General features: G+C 42.1%; 1 protein-coding gene across 3 annotated transcripts in view; it reads left to right on the top strand.

The window, feature by feature from the left end:
• Positions 1–11869: 11869 nt before the first annotated feature.
• The window catches only part of TXNRD1 (thioredoxin reductase 1), a 76460-nt gene continuing 68157 nt past the window's right edge, over positions 11870–20172 (top strand). The window contains exons 1-2 of one of the 3 annotated variants that reach the window (XM_053583578.1): positions 11870–12091; positions 13771–13878. The gene's annotated coding sequence lies outside the window, so the exon portion shown is untranslated. The other 2 variants (XM_053583580.1, XM_053583579.1) reach the window with 2 other exon arrangements.

The raw sequence follows: 20172 nt of genomic DNA, 5'->3' as shown, positions 1-20172 counted from the left end.
ATTTGTCTCCTATTTAAATCATTAAGTATAGAGACACTTTAGTATGGTCATTATATGACGGTAGTGAGATGGAAAATACCTTGTCCACTTAGGAAGGCCAATGACTGACCTCTGTCTTAAGGTATGATTTATCACTGAGAAGGAAGAAACCCATTAAATGGCAAACATTGAACCTTATCAAGAAGAGCAGAAGGCATTACAACCTTCTTTATTATAACACAGCCTCAGAGAGTTCCTGAGATTATTGAAAGATTAAATAAGCATCTTAAGTGTGTAGATGAAGGACTTTAGAAATATTTTGGTGGAGAGCTACAAAGTTCCATCTGTATTTATAGTGGAAAAATTGGTCTTAATATGTCTAAATGAGATATAAGTCACTCTCTCTTTTTTTTTTTTTTTTTTTTTGTAGTTTTTGGGCCAGGGGTGGGTTTGAACCTGCCACCTCGAGCATACAGGGCCAGTCCCCTACCCCTTTGAACCACAGGTACTGCCCTGTCACTCTTACTCCAAATGAGGATTTAGAGCATTAGTTACCAATCAGGAAGATCCAGGGCTACTTCAGGATGAGCTCCACGAGGTGACCATAGGTCTCCACTAATGTCATGTGTCATGTGTTGTGGAATTTTGACTCTTGGAGAAGTTGGAGGAGGATGTTCTCAATATCAACTACCAAATAGTGTCTAAGAACGTAGAGGTTAATAATAATAATGATGATATCTGTAGTCCCAGCTACTTGGGAGGCTGAGGCAAGAGAATCACTTAAGCCCAAGAGTTGGAGGTTGCTGTGAGCTGTGACGCCATGGTACTCTACTGAGGGTGACAAAGTGAGACTCTGTCTCAAAAAAAAAATAATAATAATAGTGATAAGCTACATGGTGCTTCTTTCATCTTAGGACCTAAAAGCTGTTTACCACCACTTATTAATACTCACGTAACCCCTTGGCTGGTGGTGAAGGAACTGATCTCCAGTTTTATAAGGCAAGACAGCTGACAGTTGACTGGAATGGAGCCTGTACTCCTCAGGCGCTTCTGGGTAATGGGTTGCTACATTAAGAACTCTTCCTTTCTTCTAGGACTGAAGTGGGATCTGAAGGACCTAAAGCAGGCGGCATGCAGAAGGGGAATATTTTGCATGTACCGGCATATGTACATTATGTGTGTATGTACGTGTAACACAAAATGCATGTACTAATTTCTTAAATTCTTCATGTTCTTTCTACTCCTTTTAGCAGGTTAAGAAAATTCTTTTTTTATTCTACCAGGGAAAGACAAGCTCTGAGTAATGAGAACGTATGCGCTGTGGAAAATGGTGTGCTTAGCCAGACTGCTAATTAAAAGAAACATGAATGTGTTACTCCTTGAACTAGCTTTTGATCAGTGTCTAATATAACACCTTTGTGGCAGTTACTGGAATGACTAGCTCATAAAAGGGGAAAATCCAAACTTCTAACCGTACCGAGGTCTTCATGGATTTATAGCATGCATGAGGACATAATGATGGTAACAACTCATTTATTAAATGACTACCACCTTCTGAGTCCACCACATTAGGTGTTGATACTCTATCACTATGTTATAGACAAGTAAAGTGAGGCACAGAGAGATAACAGAACTTGCCTAAAGGCACACAGCTTGCTAGCAGAAAAGTTAGGTTATCGACTTCAGAGCTGGTTCTTACAACTGTTGGGCCACACTGCTTGTCAAAAGAAAGCTAGATGAGGCTGTGGGATTAGCTCAAAGAATTACAAAAAAGGAAACCTGCATACATTTGAAGGCAGAATGGATTGAATGGTACTGGATACAAAATAGGAAGAGGATGGATCTTAAGGTATGTGTGTACCCTAAGACCATTTGGAATTGGAACAGATTGTGGGGCTCTGATAAAGGTGAGCTTTAGCAGAGGTAGAACAATATCCTCCTCTTCTGTGGTTGTAGTTAAGTCTATGTCTGGGGAATTGCTGTGAAGAGAAGACTCAGAAGCGAAAGTAGCTTGTACCTGATGACCTTGAGCCTTTGGACGGTGTGCTAGAACCAGCTCCTGCCAGCTCAAGAGCCATCGTTAAACACTGAGGAATTTTGTAAGTCGGTTGGTAGCTCAAAATCAGCCAAGGTATTTATACCCAAGAAATTGGCCATTGCTGCAAATCAGGGCTGCTTCACCACCACTGAAAACTGATTCACCAGAGTACCTTAAACTCTCTTGCCTTCTCCACTTCACTAACATTCTAAAGCCCTCTGGATGCCAGTTGAATTCAACCTCAAGTGAGCGCCCTCTGTAGGAAAGGCATTGTGCCAGGTACCAGGGAAACAAAGACCTGCCCCTGGAGTAAATAATTCTGTGATGGAGAGAGAACATGCAGGTGTAAATCCCCACCTAGTTGTGAAAACTTGGGCAGCCACTTAACCCTGGTTACTCATCTGTAAGTGAAGACTATACATATCCCAAAGGACTATTGAGATGATTAATGAGACTATCTAAAGCTTCTGGCCCAGAGGTGCACAGTAAGTGAAGTTCTAAGGGTGGCAGACGTGTAAACAGATGTCTTTAATGTGGCTTGAAACACTGTGACTAGTTCAGTGTTTGATCAGGAAAGTCTTCACAGAAGTCATGTACCCCCAAGCAGGATTTCAAAGTTTTCTGGATGAACGTTTCATGAATGAAGTCTTTCTTTGTCCTTATCAGAAAATTACCGCTTTTTTTGGTCCCTACTGCAAGTTGCTTTTACCGCCTTTTAGCCTGTACCTCACCATATAGGTTATTTAATTGTAAGACAAACAATGAATTTGGAGATAAGGCCCACCTGGATTTATATCCCATGATTCTTAACTTCCTGGAATTCAGTTTCTGATTTCATAATATAGATGCAATGCTTCGATGATTTGGGGGATTAACTGAGAATACATGGGAAAGAGTCATTTACCCATCTGCCTTGTCAGTCTCAACCTGAATCCACCTTAACTTTTATTATATTAGTTAAGTAACTATGGGCAAGATAATTATCCTTTTGTTTTTTCTTGAGACAGAGTCTCACTTTGTTGCCCTCGGTAGAATACCATGGCATCATAGCTCACAGCAACCTCAAACTCTTGGGCTCACACGATTCTCTTGCCTCAGCCTCCCAAGTAGCTGGGACTACAGGTGCCTCTATTTTTAGAGACAGGGGTCTCGCTATTGCTCAGGCTAACATTGAACCTGTGAGCTCAAGCAATCTACCGTCCTCAGCCTCACAAGTGCTAGGATTATAGGCGTGAGACAAGGCCCAGCCTGGCAAGATAATTATCTTTTTTATACCTTAATTTTTTTCACTTGCAAAATGGGGAAAATAATAGTATCTCTTTCATTGGATTGTAAGGAAGATTAAATTGATCATGTAGATTTATGACTGACACATAGGAAGCACTGAAAAATTCCTGGGCATTACTCCCATTCTTACTACACTTCCTTCATTGTTTCTAAGATAGGGTTTAAAGGGGCGGCGCCTGTGGCTCAAAGGGGTAGGGGGCTGGTCCCATATGCTGGAGGTGGCAGGTTCAAACCCAGCCCCGGCCAAAAACTGCAAAAAAAAAAGAGTTTAAATATCACTTTGTGAGGCCTTCCCCAGTTTCGCCATAGTATAATTTGCTTACTCTCTGTGTACACATTGAAGCTGATAGACTGCCACTTTTCGAGTGCTTATTATGTTCTAGGTACTCTGCTATGTATATTTCAAATATCATTTTATTCAGACTGCCCAATATGTTCTCATTTATTACACAGCAGATGAATGGCAAATTTACCTTTATAGGAGAAGTTAGGACCTCCTGACATTTACCAAATAAAAACTCTGTTCCTTTCCTCTGTGAAAAAACAGGAAACCTACAAGTTAACTAGTAATATCCCCATTTTACACATTTAATCTCCCAACAAATATTTATTGAGTAATTACTGTGTGTGTGTGTGTACTGTTTTAAGTGCTGTGAACATGCTTGTGAGCATAAATAATCCTGGCCCCTGCTCACATATGGCTGTTTACATTTAAATTAATTAAACTTCGAGAAGAACTTCAAATCCACACTTATACTAGATATCTTTTAAGTACACAATAGTCACATGTGGCCTGTGGCAATTGGGTTGAACAACGCAGATTTAGACCATTTAGTCATCACAGTTCTTTCAGACTGTGCCAGGAAGAAGCTGACATTGATCAAATAATCATAAATAAAAGTATGTTTGCAATTGTGGTAAGTATTAAGCAGAAAGAATACATGTTAATATGGCGCCTTTCTTAGAGGGATTAGACTTCTCTACTGGCTTCCCCAAGGAAGACATGTTGGAACTAGATTTGCTGAATGCTTGGGAGTTAGCAAAGCCCTGTGGTGGGAGGGAGCACAGTAATTAAAGGGGTCTAGAGAAGGCTAATAACTGGAGCGTAGGGTTGATCAGGAAAGTCTTGGGTGAGATGAAGAGGTCGATGGACCACACAGGGCCTTGTACAAAGAAGATGAAGAAGCTGGAGGCTAAGTAACTTGACTCTGTAGTTGGCGACAGACTCTGGATTTGACTGTCTGTACAGCGTAATAAATGTACTGTGTGTTTAAAGGACTTTGGTTCTGCAGGGATCTCTTATTCCCTTCCTCTAGAAATTGCCAAATTTCCCTCTATTGGATCATTCCTTTAGCGTAAAAACATGCTATGTTGGACAAACAAAAAGCTCCCCAAAGCTTCCTTGATCCTGCATTTCTCTTCAGCTCCTTTCTTGGTTTTCTATTTTTATAACAAAATTCCTTGAAAGAGTAGGCTATACTTACTACCCCCATTTCTTTATTTTCTGTTTCTTTGTTGAACTCCCTCTAATTCGGATTTCTTCTTTCCATCTTTTCCACAAATGACCTCCATGACTCAGCCCTTACCTTACAGGATTTCTTGGCAGCGTTTGATACCGTTGATCTTTCTTACTGGACCACTTGGTCGGCTTCTGAGCACCACACTGTCTTGGTTTTCCTTTTGCCTCCTTCCAGACCCTTCTCAGGATCCTTTGCTGGATCCTGCTCTTCCTTTGCAGTTTAAGTGTGCCAGGTCTCTGTCCTAGACCATTTTCACTTCTCTGAACATATTATTTCCCTGGGTAAGTTCATTTAGTTCCATTCAGGGGTGGGGAACCTATGGCTTCAAGGCCTTCCAGATCCTTGAGTGCAGCCCCTCTACCAAATCCAAACTTTATTAAAAAGATTTGTTCTGTGTAATTTGGATTCAGTAAAAAAGCTACAGGTTCTCCAATTAGATATAATTAATAATGAAATCAGTAGACTTTGAGTAAAGCAGCTTATCTTCAGCTTATCTTCTATAATGTGAACAGTCTTCATTCAATTCGTTGAAGGCCTTAAGAGAAAAGACTGAGGTTTCCTAAAGAGGAAGCAGTTCTGTGTGCAGACTGCCTTTAGTCCAAAGACTCTAATATCAACTTTTCAATTTCCAGGCTGCAGACCAGTCCTGTGGTTTTCAGATTTGTTAGCACCCTCAACTGTAATTCTTCAAAAAGGTTTATGTTTTCTTTTTATCTCTCTCTCTCTCTATCTATATAAATATACATACACACACATATACATACATGTAATCCTTTTCGTTCTATTTTTCTGGAAAGTCCTGATTGATACACATAGCATTAAATATCTTTCATATATATATATATATATTTTTTTTTTTTTTTTTTTGGCAGTGGTTGGCCGGGACTGGGTTTGAACCCACCACCTCTGGCATATGGGGCCGGTGCCTTACTCCTTTGAGCCACAGGGCCACCCAATATCTTTCATATTTGACTCCAAAATATTTATTTCTAGCCCCTGAACTCCAGATTTGTATATCCAGCTGCCTATTCAGCATCTCCTTTTGAATAACTGATAGATCTCTCAAACCATACTATGGATCCGTCCCCACTACTGCTTTCCATCTTTCCCATCTTCCCTCCCCCTCCCTGAGCATTCCCCCTTTCATTAAAGAGTGCCCCCATTTACCAAGCTGCTAAGGCCAAAAAATCTGGAATCATCATTGATTGTCCTCTTTTACATCTCTCATGCCATCCATATACAAAACTTTTTAGCTTTAGCTTCAAATATATCCTTACCTCACTAATTAGTCTTTATCATCTCTAGTGTGGACCACTAACATAACCTCCAGGGTGGTGTATGTACCCCCACTCTTAAGTCCACTGCTTACCTTATAGATCCTTGGATAAGTCAAGCAGACTCCTGGCTAAGGGATTTAGCATGTCAAAGTAAAAATAAAAATGAAGAGATGAATCTCTAAATTAAGATGTTTTATTTGGAAAGAAAGAATTACAATTCAGGGCATCCATGCAGATTGGGTGGTCTTTGGTATGTCTGAAGAACAAAGAAAAAGTTAGAGGTTTAGAAAAAGGAGAAATGTGTGTAATGTTCTTTAAGAAAATTCATTGGTGCTAGCAAGAGTTTGGGGAGCTGGCAAACTCTGACAGGTGGATGACAGCAGTGTGTCATTTAGTTCTAAGTTGCAGCAAGTTATTTCAGCAGCTGTAGAGAAAACCGATCTTAGGCTACAACAGGCAGTTTCAGCAGCCAGGCTTGCAGAGAATAACATTCTTGGAGCAATGTTTTGTACCCTGAATGCTCTACCCTCCCCACCCCTGTGCTCTGATTTCTTTGGGTATAACAAGAATGACCCAATGTGTATGAGCAACTGTCACAAGTGCTGTTTCGTCAGATTTGAAAGCTAACTCCCCCACAAGATACTCTCATGGCTTGTTCCCTTATTACACTTTGATCTCTGTTTAACTGTCACATTCTTGTATCTTTCCTCACCTACCCACCCTACTTTATTATTCTTCTGGGTACAAAGAACTCTTTCAAAGAGGCTTTTTGTCTGTGAAGGGGAGCAATGAAATCGAGTAGTAGCTATGAGGGTTGGGGTACGTGAGATCACAGGAGGCTTTTTTTTTTAATGGGAAAACTACATTCTGTTTGTATGATGACAGGAATGATCAGGTAGAGATCAAGCAAGCGATGATGCTAATTTCAGGAATAAAGTTCTTGAAGATTAAGAAAGCCAGCAAAGACAATAATCTAAATACATATAGAGAAGCCGGCCTTGATTATACCAGGAATGAAGGCAGAGAATAGAGCAGCTTGGTGGTTGAGAGGGAAATATAAAGGAGTTCTTTCTGACTCTATTTTCTTAAAGTAGAAATCATAGGCCATGAGTTAATCGTGAGGCATTAGGGGTATTATAAGTTTGAGGAAAGAGGAATAAGTATGAAACAGTCACTTTGGAAATTGGGAAAACAAATATACCAGGAGTGCAAAGGATTGTTGAGGTTTGTGGTTTTTACTTTAAAGTGAAATCCCTTTTACTTTCTGTATTTTCTCCAACATTGTTTTGCTGCATAAGTGAGATAGCTAGGTTTATCAAGGGTAGGCGTTTCTTTTCTTTTCTTTTTCGTTGAAATAGAGTTTCACTTTCTTGCCCCTGGTAGAGTGCAGTGGTGTCATAGCTCACAGCAACCTCAAATTCTTGGGCTCAAGCCATCCTCTTGCCTCAGCTTCCTCCCACGTAGCTGGGACTACAGGCATCTACCACAATGCCCAGGGCCTCCCACGTAGCTGGGACTATAGGCATCTACCACAATGCCCAGGGCTGGTCTCAAACTGGTAAGCTCAAGCCATCCACCAGCCTCGGGCTCCCAGAGTGCTGGGGTTATAGGCATGAGCCACTGGGCTTGGCCGGGTAGGCCTTTCTATGTCAGTACAATTGAGAAGTTTGGACTTCATTTTGGGGGCTCTAAAGAGCTACTGAAGGTTTGAACAGAGAAGATTTGGGTATCAGATTGTTCCAGCTCAGTGGGGTGTGTGTGTGTATGTGTGTCTTATTACAGGCAGACCAGTAGTTTAATACAATAAGACCCTTGATTGTTGCAGGAAGATGAGGCCCAGTGCAGAGAATGAATACCCAAACACTGTGTTCAAAAGAGGAAGGGCTTGGGCTGCGCCTGTGGCTCAGTATATGAGGAACCGGCCCCATATACCGAGGGTGGTGGGTTCAAATCCGGCCCCGGCCGAACTGCAACAGAAAAATAGCTGGGCGTTGTGGCGGGCACCTGTGGTCCCAGCTACTCAGGAGGCTGAGGCCAAGAGAATTGCCTATGCCCAGGAGGTTGCTGTGAGCAGTGTGACACCATGGTACTCTACCGAGTGTGATAAAGTAAGACTCTGTCTCTACAAAAAAAAAAAAAAAAAAGAGGAAGGGCTTTATTTCAGCTGGGTGAGCATTGGCACAGAAGAATTATTCAAAATGGCTGTGCTCCGCGACTGGCTCAGTCTTCTCCTTTTTATCTCCAGTCAGAAAGTTCGGCAGGGGTACCTTTCTCATTTGTCAGTTTGAATCAAGCTGGAGAAACTGGTTTTTACAGAACCCTGGGCTTTTACAGAAATGGAAGCAAGCATTAGTTTCCAGGTCCCAGGAAGTTAAGTTTCTACAAATTCCTATGAGCTGAGTCACTGCGGTATATCACTGGGGTTTCCTTGAGAAGACCTCTGTTCTCTTACACCTTACTTTATCCTCTCTCAGATCAAACACTTGCGTTAAAAAAAAAATTAAAAAAATTAAAACACATCTGCATAGATCTGTTTACAGCTTAGAGGACAGCTCAGGAACATAAAGGATCTTTTACCAGCATTTTTTGAGTACCTACTATATACCAGATTCTGTGAAGACAAGATAAACAAGTGCCTTTCCAAAGCACTTATAGAAAATTTACAACTATCATTAAGTATTTAGGTTACAGAAGACGGAAGGAGCCATTAACACTGGATTGGGCATCAGGGAAGCCCTCTCAGAGAAGATATTTCAGATTGATACAGGGTTCCCCCACTCAGGCCTGGACAGGGTCCCCCCTCCCCCATTCTCTAGGCCTATGTGAGCTTAGAAATCAGACTCCCCAATCTCTAGGGACACCCTTCTTTCCAGGCTACACCCTCTCGGCTCTAGCAAGGTCATGAACAAAGGAGCCTGAAACATTTTGGGGTGGTTCCACCTTGAGTAGGGAGCACATACTCTAGTCCCTTCCCTGAGACAAAAATTGCAAAGACCTAATAACCTTGCCCTAGCAGAGGGACTTAGTTCATTTGTTAATACACTCATTAACTTTGAAAAGGTGTTTTTCCACCTACTAAGTCCTATCCAAAATGTAATGTATATCCCTAGACCAGAGGTTCTCAATTTGTGGCTTGCGACCCCTTTGTAATATGAAAATACATCGAGGCATTAGGAAGGTTGAGAACCATTGCCCTAGATAGAGGACCCATGAGAAGACTTCCCACTTGGGTCTTTCCCTTTGCCAGAAGCTCTGGTGCTTTATACTCCTCTGTATCCCTTTCTGCTTAATAAAATCCATTTTACCAGTGGTCTGTGGTCCCCTGGGTTAATTCTTTGAGTTCCTGAGCCTAAGGACCTATTGAAGAAAAAAATTGCTATAACAAAATAAGTTTTGGATTAGGCCTTCAGAGAAGGAAAATAATTTAATAAGGGAGAATAACAGCAGCCCACTTAAAAGATGTAAGATGTATGATTAGAACAAATGCTGCATGATGAGAAATGGTGGAAGATGAAGCTCTTTTTCCATTAACCAGAAGCTAAATTGAACTATAAGGGATTCGCATTCTATATTTTATGACAAGGCTAAGGCAACTGGGCCCTTAACAGCAGCAAGAAGGATTTGAAAGTAAAGTAAAGAAGATACCTTTAAAAAGGTAATTTTTTTTAACTTAAAAAAATAACACCATAGAACTGCTCTGGGATTTGTGCTATAATTTGCTGAGGTAAGAATAGTGTGAAGATTTTGTTTATTTCAAATTAACATAAGGGGACAAATTTTTTAGGTTATATTGTTCTCACTTCCAAGGTAAAGTTCAAGTTGTAGAAGAGCCCCTCACCCTAAGGGTGGGTGTGCTGTATACCCTAACTTTGTGCACTTTAAGTGAGATCCTGCCAATTTCCCTTCCTCCTCCCACCAATCACTTCCCTCCTCGCCTCTGCCCTCCTCCCTGCTGACTATATTTGTCTTTTATCCTTCATGTGAGTGTGTAATTGTTTATATATTGGTTTCATATTAGTATTGAGTACATTGTTTTTTCATTCTTGGTTTACTTTACTAAGAAGAGGGTGTCTCAACTCCATCCAGGTAAACATAAAAGATATAAAATCTTCATCTTTTCTTATAGCTGAATAGCACTCCGAGGTATACATATGCCACAGTTTGTTAATCCATTCATGGGGTAATGGCATTTGGGTTGCTTCTATGACTTGGCAATTACGAATTGAGCTGCATTAAACATTCTGGTGGATACCTAATAAGGGAATTATGGGATCAAACAGCAGAAGGTAAACTTTCAGTTCTTTGAGAATTCTCCATACTTCTTTTCATAAAGATTATGTTAGTTTACAATCCCACTAGCAGTGTAGAAGTGTTCCCTTCTTTCCAAATCCTAACAGTGTGACCAGTTAAAAGACCTTATCTGGCCTTTTCTGGACTGCTGTCAGAAAATATCAACTAGTCACTCTGACCTATCTATCTGTACATGATGCTTTCAAATAGCAAGACTCTTGAAATCAATCCCTATCACCACCTTTTAGTATATTCAAGTTAAATTATTTCAAAATCCCTCTCTGTCTTGAATTATGCTTTTGAAATAAGGTATATTTTCTATGTATTTTTAACAATAAGGAGGTAATTATTGGGGTAACCCTGGGTACCCCAGGAGTAACCCTGGTTCATGGGTTGTTATGGTATAGATTAATAAAGGAAGGCATATAAAATGGTTAATACAGAGCTTGGTTCTGGAGCCAGGAGTAAATGTTCCATGTTCTCCCTTACTCCCAGCTTTCTTTTCCTCACATTTTTTCATTCTTTGGTTCTCAAATGACATTGTTTCCTGAACACTCATGTTTTGACCCATCCTGTGTTCTAGGCACTCAGATAATCACAATATAGAAGAAGTGCCTGGTTAGTGTGTGAGGTGTGTGTGGGCATTTAGAAGGTGAAAGGGCTAACCCAAGGAGCTGGAAGGAGCTGGCAGTGGTGGCCAGCTTTGTCAGAAGAGTCGTGGCTTCTGTTAGCTGTTAGAAGCCAGCAATCTTTTCACCTGAATGTACTTTAGTCCGGCATTATCCAAAGAAGTGGAAAAGACTTTATTTATTCAGCAAATACTCATAGCCACCTACTAAAGTGTGGTGCTGAGTAAGAACACGAGTAAGAGCAGGGAAGCATGACAGTGCAGTGGCTTGCCTTAGCAACTGCAGGTGGCTTGGCGCGGCTGGAGTTAAATACACTCTCAGTTTTCCTCAAAGCAAACACGATAAACTAGATAACAATAGTGGGATAAGGAGGAAGTAGTCTAAGGGGAAGTTTTGAGTTGCTGAGAATTTGTCACTTCTTTTCAAGATTAGTCCGGATGAACTAGATGTTTCTTCTAAAAAGCCTAATAACTTCCTTTAGGGAATTGTCATACTGACTAATGCATTACCTTAGGGCAGTGAGTCCAAATCTTTAGTGCCAACTAGAATCACCTTCGGAGTTTTTGAAAACTCAGAGGGCCTGGTCACACCTCCTGTCAATGATATCAGAATGTCTGGGGGTGGGGATCAGGCGTCAGTCAGTAGTCTAAATATCCTCACGTGATTACAGTGGGCAGCCCAGTTCTGAAACTACTGCCTTAGGGCACTGTCCAGTTTCTTCAGTTAAAACACTCTTTTTCTTGGTTCTAAACTTTCCTTAAATTGTTTTTGTCCAGTGGTTGGGCTGGGGAGGGTGTGCGCAGGCGGAGGATGTGGCGTTATCCAATAAGGAGCTCTCACTTTGCTAAGCGGAATGGCATAGGTTGCCAGGGCTGCACGAGCAGTGGATTTTTGCTTTGTCATTCTGACTTTGGCAGTTTGCCCGCCCCCTCAGAGCAGGGCGTGGCTTGTCGTAGCCATTAAGAACTAGCAACCCTTTCACCTCGGTTTCCTTCAGTTCGGCCTTTGCAGCCGCGCGGAACGCGACCGCTCCTTTGCAGAAGATCTTGATGTCTTCATCGTCGCATTCATGTAAGCTCTGCGTCGGGTGAAAATAGACAAAGCTGCGAGCCTTGGGATGGGAGCACGCCGGGGATGGTTCGCTGGTGGGGACGAGAGCCTGAGAGGTGCATCAGGAATCCAGGGGAAGAAGTGAAGCTTTAAGGCAGGTCTGAATGGGGCGAGGGTCTGGGTGTGGGGCTAGGCTTTGTAACCCGATTGAGATTTTTGGCTGTATGGCAGCATGCCGCGTTTCACCCGGGTCACATAAAGTTTCAGCATGTGGTAGGCCAGAGCGGCCCCCTGTCGGCCGGTGGTTTCCTTCCTCTTGCTCTTTATGGAGACATTTTGCACAATGTCTGAGAAAATAGATTTTTGTGTCATTCCTTACATCGTGAATTTTGAAATGTAGATGACAATGTGGTGGCGAGTGGGTCGATCCTTGACAGCAGGAGAAAATGTAACCGCATAGGGCGGCGCCTGTGGCTCAAAGGAGTAGGGGGCCGGACCCATATACCGGAGGTGGTGGGTTCAAACCCAGCCCCGGCCAAAAACTGCAAAAAAAAAAAAAAAAGAAAGAAAAAGAAAATGTAACTGCATAAGAGTGCCTTTCCGGGAATTTTCACAGCATTTGATCCCGACAAATCCTAAGAGGTTGGCAAAGCTTGTGCAATTTCCATGTTGTACAAGTGGAGAAGGCAAGGTTCTGAAAGATCCAGTGGCTTGCCTGGCTTGACACAAGCTGCTAAATGGGGCAGCAAAAGCTGGAACCCAGTGCTAACCTCACTACACCAAGCAATACTGGGTAGTTAAGAGCATAGACCACACTGCCTGGGTTTGAGTCCTGCCTCTATTGTTGATTAGCTTCTTGACCTTGGGCAAGTTACTTAACATTTCTGTGCCTCAGTTTTTCTGAGAAATGGCCCTGGTAATTGTAATAAAGGGTAGTTGTGAAGATTATTTGTATATGCAAAACACTATAGAAATGTTATCTGCGGTTATTATTACTATTAAACAAGTATACTTTTGAGTGTTGGTGTGATTTTTGTTTCATGAATGGTCCTGACGTCAGAGTGAATGGTCCTGACGTCAGAGTGGAGTCTTGTCTGATCTGTCATTGACTCATCTCCACTGAGTTTACCCCTTTGAAACAGTCCCCTTCGTTCCTGCTCCCATCTTTAGTGTTGCCTATTGCTTCAGGATTCTTTTTCAAAAACACTGTAAATAAGCAGTGTTCTTAATTTACTCCATGGTTTCAAATTTCGGGAAACCCTGGAAGTCGTGTTTTAGCATTTTGTATAGATGCAGAATTCAAAGCAGGATCAAATTGCGAAGTATTTTGTGAAAGCTCAGATATTTGTATCTAAAGCTTTTTTATTCTGAGCTTTTTCAAAATTATGGATTTACTGGAACAGTAGCATGTTTCATTTTAGCTGAGTCTTGTAGTGATTTGACTCTGACCGGAACTCTGACGTTAATAGCTAGCCTTGAGGCCATGTTTTCTGCTAGTGTGTAGATTTGTCGGGGCCACAGGCCAAGCCTTATTGTGGGTTTTAGTCACTGTCAGAGAGGGAGCCAGTGGTGCTAACTTGGGAGTCTCCGCGGGCGCGGTCGGGGCCGGCCGGGCCGGACGGAAGCCCCGCCCCTGCGCCCTTCCCGCCGGGCCGCCTGGGAGGAAGACCTGACGCGCCCGCTCTGCTTCTGTGCTGCAGAAGACCGCTCGCGCCTGGGAGCTGCGCTGCCGGGGTTGACCGCGGAGACCCACGCGCCGGATGTGTTCGTGAAACAGAAAGACAGGCGGCCGCGGTGCGATTTTGAAGGTAGGCGGTAGTACTGCGCCTTTTAAACTGGGAGTGAGCTCATGGAGTCCAGCGTGCTCGCAGCCATCCTTTTAAAGCCAGCGTGGATGCGAAGGAACCTCCTTATCGAGCACAGAAACCCGCCAGCTAGCTCACACGTTGAGCAGAGTTGATCCAGACGATGGGCGAATTTCACAATGGGGGACGCTTCAAAGGAAATTTGTAACCATTTTCATCTTTCACAATAACTTTTTAAAAATGTCAATTTCCTCCTATTTTCACTTCCTTTTTCTCTCCAGAAAGGTAAATAAAATTTTTTAGTAGTAGTGCAATCCACTACGTATTAATTGTTTAGGGAAGTCAGGAGAAAAAGGGACCAGGAAAGGCTTAGCTTCGTCATCAGGTCCGCCCTGTTTCTTCCATTAATTCTCTGGGGGCTGCAGGATCCCCAAAACCTCAGGCTCTAAGGAAAGCAACCAGGTGTCTCTTTTTCTAGCCCAGAGTTAACAACTGAGTGAAGGGTGGGGGGAGGAAGAAAAAGAAATCTTCCCTTTGGCAGATGGTAAGCATGGTGGAAATCATTCCTTGGGACTGTGCCTGCAGTGTTGGAAAAATGCTGGAAGGCTAGGTGTATGTTTAATGAATGGACAACCTGGATGATGCTCTACATACTGTGTAGTTGAAAGCCTTCCATAATCGGATCACCGTGATCCATGTGATTTTTGCAAATTATGTATTTGTCTTTACCCATTTATATCTGTGTGATTTTTAACAAGTGAAACTCACATTTGAACATTGCCATCTTAAAAGGAAACCTGAGGCCCAGGTTAAATGTAAACTTATATTTAGATGTGTGCATCCTTTGGAAGGATAGTAACAATTTGCATTTTTATTTACTACCTTTTCTTCTAAAAGTATTTATCTTTTTTTAAAGAATGGTTATAGGAAATGGAGCTAGACTTCAAAGACATAGCAAATTAATGGAAAATAATTAAAGGGGATACAAAGACTTTTTTAACTTTAGTTAAAATTTATTGTGTTACTCAGACCTTAGTTTGCAAATAAAATGAGACAAAGGTTTATTAATATTCCTTCCTGTCTGATTATTCTGTTCCATTCACCTGTGTTGTAAGTTTACCTTTTAAAAGTTACAGTCATTTGATCTTTATAATGCTACTAATGCTCCTGGTTTTCACGGCAATGGGAGTAAAAGAGTCCCTTTTTTATAAGCTTGGGAGCTTACTTTATTGATATAATTTGACGTTTTTAATTTTTTTTTTTTTTTTTGTAGAGACAGAGTCTCACTTTATGGCCCTTGGTAGAGTGCCGTGGCGTCACACAGCTCACAGCAACCTCCAGCTCCTGGGCTTAAGCGATTCTCTTGCCTCAGCCTCCCGAGTAGCTGGGACTACAGGCGCCCGCCACAGCACCCGGCTGTTTTTTTTTTTTTGTTGTTGTTGCAGTTTGGCCGGGGCTGGGTTTGAACCCGCCACCCTCGGCATATGGGGCCGGTGCCCTACTCACTGAGCCACAGGCGCCGCCCTAATTTGACGTTTTTAATTCCATATGATCATAATTAATTTGGGGCATTTAGTGACATATTTAGTGCTGTGAATGAAATGGGAACCAAGGTAAATCATTCAGCACATCTCTTAAGTCAACTTACCAACTTTGTATCATTTTATTTATTTATTCATTTTGAGACAGAGTCTCACTATGTCGCCTTTGGTAGAGTGCTGTGGCGTCACAGCTCGTAGCAACCTCCAAGTCTTGGGCTTCAGCGATTCTCTTGCCTCAGCCTCGCAAGTAGCTGGGACCATAGGTGCCCACCACAACACCCAGCTATTTTTTGTTGTTTTTGTTGCACTTGTCATTGTTGTTTAGCTGGCCTGGACTGGGTTCAAACCTGCCAGCCTGGGTGTATGTGGCCAGCACCGTGACCACTGTGCTATGGGTGCCAAGCCTATAGGTCACTGCCTAAAAAAGAAGGCTTTCCAGGAGAGTGTTTCAAACAGGTGTTGTCCACAGACTACCTGCATAGAATTCTCTGGAGTGCTTGTTATATAAACATGCCCAGGTTTCTGAGGTAGACCTGGAAGGAGCTAGGAATTGGTCCTTTTGTTTTTTTTTGCCCAGCAAACCCTCTGGTAATTCTGAGGATGAATATCAAATTTGAGACTTTTAATGTATAAGATAAAGTTGGTCAAGATCAATTGGTAAAATAATTAGAATTAGGGCGGTGCCCATAGCTCAGTGGGTAGGGCGCTGGCCACATACACCAAGGCTGGCAGGTTTGAACCCAGCCCTGGCCAGCTAAAGTTAACAATAACAACTGTAACAGAAAAAATAGCTGGGCATTGTGGCAGGTGCCTGTAGTCCCAGCTACTTGGGAGGCTGAGGCAAGAGAATTGCTTAAGCCCAAGAGTTTAAGGTTGCTGTGAGCTGTGAGGCTAAGGCACTCTACTGAGGGCGACATACTGAGACTCTGTCTCAAAAAAAAAAAAAAGAATTGGTGAAGCCAAAGGACTACTGTTTTAATATTCAAAAAATAAATAGTTAGAAAGCAGCAAATGGTAACTGAATAGGGGGTAACACTTTATATTGAACACTTAGCACTGAATAGAAAAATAGGGAAATGTGCCGCTTTTCTTTCTTTCTTTTTTAATCAACACCTGTGAAAGGAGGGAAATTTGCTATTTGTGGCCAGGTCTTGTATGTCCATGTGTAAAATTGGAACTAGGGAGCCACTAAATTCTAAGAACTGTCAGTAGAGTTTCTACCGCTTAAAGACATCTGGCTTTGTAAGCATCTTAGTTTTTAAGGAAAGATTCCAGTGTTCTTACAGAGAACTTGTCTTGCATACAGTAAGTCAGTGTCTCTAGGATTACAGAGTTTTGAAGTGACTTGTATTGGTACTGAGAGGAAAAGCAAAGTGAATGAAAAAATACTTAGGGAACACTGTTAGAAATATTTAAGACTTTAGTAAAACTAAATAACTGGCAACTCAGGGCTTAAACAGTTTCTTCAAGGCAATAACAGAAGAGATGATAGGTGCAAAACAATGTATGGCTTATATCCAGGTGAATTATGGAGCCAGTTTTAGTGAGAGCTCAGGTGTGATCAGGCTGTACTAAGGCTTGGTGACCCCGATTTGCAGAAGCCTTTTGGGGTAGACAGTGCAACAAATGCAGGTCTCCTTTCAAGCCCAACTTCTAAAGTTACCAGAAACCAGACTCATTACTGAATTGACATCAGGAAACAAGTAATTGAATAACTCTCCAACTTTCTTCCCTACTCTACCAAAACTTGACAGAAAACTCCATTTCTTTTCTTTGCTCAGAGACAATCAAATCACCTTCTCCTTGGGAGGATTAGTAATGTACTACTTTCAGCCTATGTAAGGTTGAGGCCTGAGGAAGGTTGGAGGATTGCTTTGGAGATGAGGGAAGTGAACAGGTCTTCTTTAAAAGAGGCATAGATTATTAGGATTGCAAAGAAATTCATCAGGTGATATAGTAGAATTTTACTGTTTGTAAATTCATGTTAACACCCATTGCCCCCTCCTCTCACTTCTCCCAAGTAACAACACAAACTTTTTTTGGTGTGTATCTCTGTTCTTTTACAGTAGCATCCCTATTCTTCTGGTGGCCCAGGCTGCAGGTTTTCCCTCACCTCTCCTATTTACCCACCAGGGCCTCCTGAATGGAGGCATCAGTCTACTGTCTCCATTTCCTCTTGTCTGGTCTAGGGTACTCATTTTCTCTTGCGTAAACCATCTCATCACTAACTGGCCTCCCACTTGTGATCACCCTCTTCTAGCTCATCTGCTGCCCTAATCATCTTCCTGATTGTTGCTTCACTGCCCCCAGATCTGCATCCAGGATGAAGTACACCCTTTGTAGCTGGGTATTCAGTGCCCCTGGGGGTCTGCCCTAACCTGCTTTTCTGGTTATATCACTCACTGGACTGGGAATACAGTTGGAGCTGTAGTCCTTAAATTTTTCTCCTGGGTTCTGTTCTTTCAATTCTTGTCTTCTTGCCAAAACCCACTTTCCCAGCTACCTACCTGTTCAGAATACAATGCCAGATTTGGCCATTCCTTTCCTCTGTGCTCCCAGGTACTCCCACAAATCCTTACCTTTGGGAAAGGAGGAATCCTGTCACTGATAGTGTTTTGGCTTACAAATTGAGCTTAGGGACCTAGTCTTTTGTTTGTTTGTTTCTTGTGAGACCTAGTCTCACTCTGTTACCCCAGGCTATAGTGCTAAGGCGTGTCATAGCTCAAAGCAACCTCAAACTCCTGGGTTCAGAGGTTTCTCCTGCCTCAGCCTCCCAAGTAGCTGGGATTACTGGCGTCTGGCACGATGCCCAGCTATTTTTATTAGAGATGGAGTCTTGCTCTTGGTCAGGTTGGTCTTGAACTCCTTAGCCTCCCACATTGCTGGGATTACAGGCATGAGCCTCTGCGCCTGGCCAGGCTAGTCTTATACTTTGTGCCTGTGGTTTCAAGAATGTGTTAAAGCTCAGCAGATACCTAAGTGAACTATGCCCATTAATAACTACCATGTATCCAATGCCTATTATGAGTGTACTTAGTTGTAATAGTTAAATTCTCACAATGGTCCCGTGATGGAGATGGTATTATCCAGTTTTACAGAAGAGAAAATGGAAAGCTGCCCAGATTACACAGCTAGTTAAATGGCAGGGCCAGGACTGGGACCCAGGCCTGCTTGTCTGCAAAGCTCACTGTGGTATACTCATACTTGTGGCACTTTGCTTTGTGCTATTGCTATTGAGATGCATGCCTGTCTCCTTGATGCAATTGCATGCTCATGATTCAGGGTCAAGCCCATGCAGATCTTGGTATTCCTAGCATAGTGCTGGCATATAGTAGGCATTCATTCATTAGATGCTTGTGGAATGGAACTGCATTCCTCTGTGCTTGCTAAATTGATAGTTTCCTTTAGGAGAAGAATGATATTTTTATATCTTCCATGTGCTTTTTAGTAGCTGATATGCATTTGGTAAATATTTGTTGATTGAATGGATGATGATAGGGTCAGAAAAGATTCACTTAAGTGAAGGATTTGGCTATAAGGAGTCTGATTTATTGAAGATGGACCAACTCTCAGAGACCAATCTCAAAGTTGTTCAGAAATGATGCTAGGCAGAATATTGTAAAGCAGTTCAGAATTTTAAAAAGCTATATGATAGGGCAGTGCCCGTAGCTCAGTGGGTAGGGTGCAGGCCACATATACCCAGGCTGGCAGGTTCGAACCTGTTGGGGCCAGCTAAATGACGACAACTGCAACAAAAAAATAGCCGGATGTTGTGGCAGGGGCCGTAGTCCCAGCTATTTGGGAGGCTGAGGCAAGAGAATCGCTAATGCCCAAGAGTTTGAGGTTGCTGTGAGCTGTGATGCCACAGCACTCTACCGAGAGCGACAGAGTGATACTCTGTCTCAAAAAGCTGTATGACAGCAACATCGCCTGCTGTCGGCATTTTATGCAGGTATATCCAGGTCAGTTGGGAAGAAAATCACATCCATGTCCATTTTGGCTACTATTTTTTTATTGTAAATTCATGTTAACACCCATTGGGCTAGGCACTGTCTTTGTAGTTTCTACCACAAGTTTATAGGGTAATGTACATATTTAAAAATATATTTGTCAATAAATATTTGTAATGTATGATTTTTTGAAAATGGCCAAAACTACTCTCTATGGCAGAGTGAGACATCCACTAGACTGATGTTACAGACTAGTAAGTGGAAACTAATAAAGCGATTGTTTTTGATTTGAACCCGGGCCTGCAGAGCTGAGTTCCTTTAACACTACCACCATTAATAGCTCATACCTAATGTTTTCCTACTCTTCCAGTCTGTCACAGTGATGCTCCTGATCATTGCAGACTTCTCAGTTGATATTGAGCCTCCTGTAACCTGAAGGTTCTAGTCTCTTCCCCTCACACCTTTGTTTATGTTCTTGAGGTTTGGCAAGTCAGCCAGCACTGGGGTTTCTAAGTGTCATTAAATGTCTCACTTGACCACAGAGCAAGGGTGGCACTTTGCTTTGTGTTATTGCTATTGAGATGCATGCCTGCCTCCTTGATGCAATTGCATGCTCATGATTCAGGATCAAGCCCATGCTTGAGCATATAAAACTTAACGTATTTCAGTGTGTGGGTTCAAATTATGTAGTGAGATTTGATTTTATCTTTTACTCCACTATAATAATGCCACCTTATTTGAATAGAGCAGTTATTCATAGCCTCTTTTTAGATTCTGGACTTTTTATTTTTATTTTTATTTTTGAG

The sequence above is a fragment of the Nycticebus coucang genome, chromosome 3 (genome assembly GCF_027406575.1).
Source record: "Nycticebus coucang isolate mNycCou1 chromosome 3, mNycCou1.pri, whole genome shotgun sequence".
NCBI classification, from domain to species: Eukaryota; Metazoa; Chordata; class Mammalia; order Primates; family Lorisidae; genus Nycticebus; species Nycticebus coucang.
Note: the sequence above shows the minus strand (reverse complement) of the source record. Positions and strands in the feature narration are given on the sequence as shown.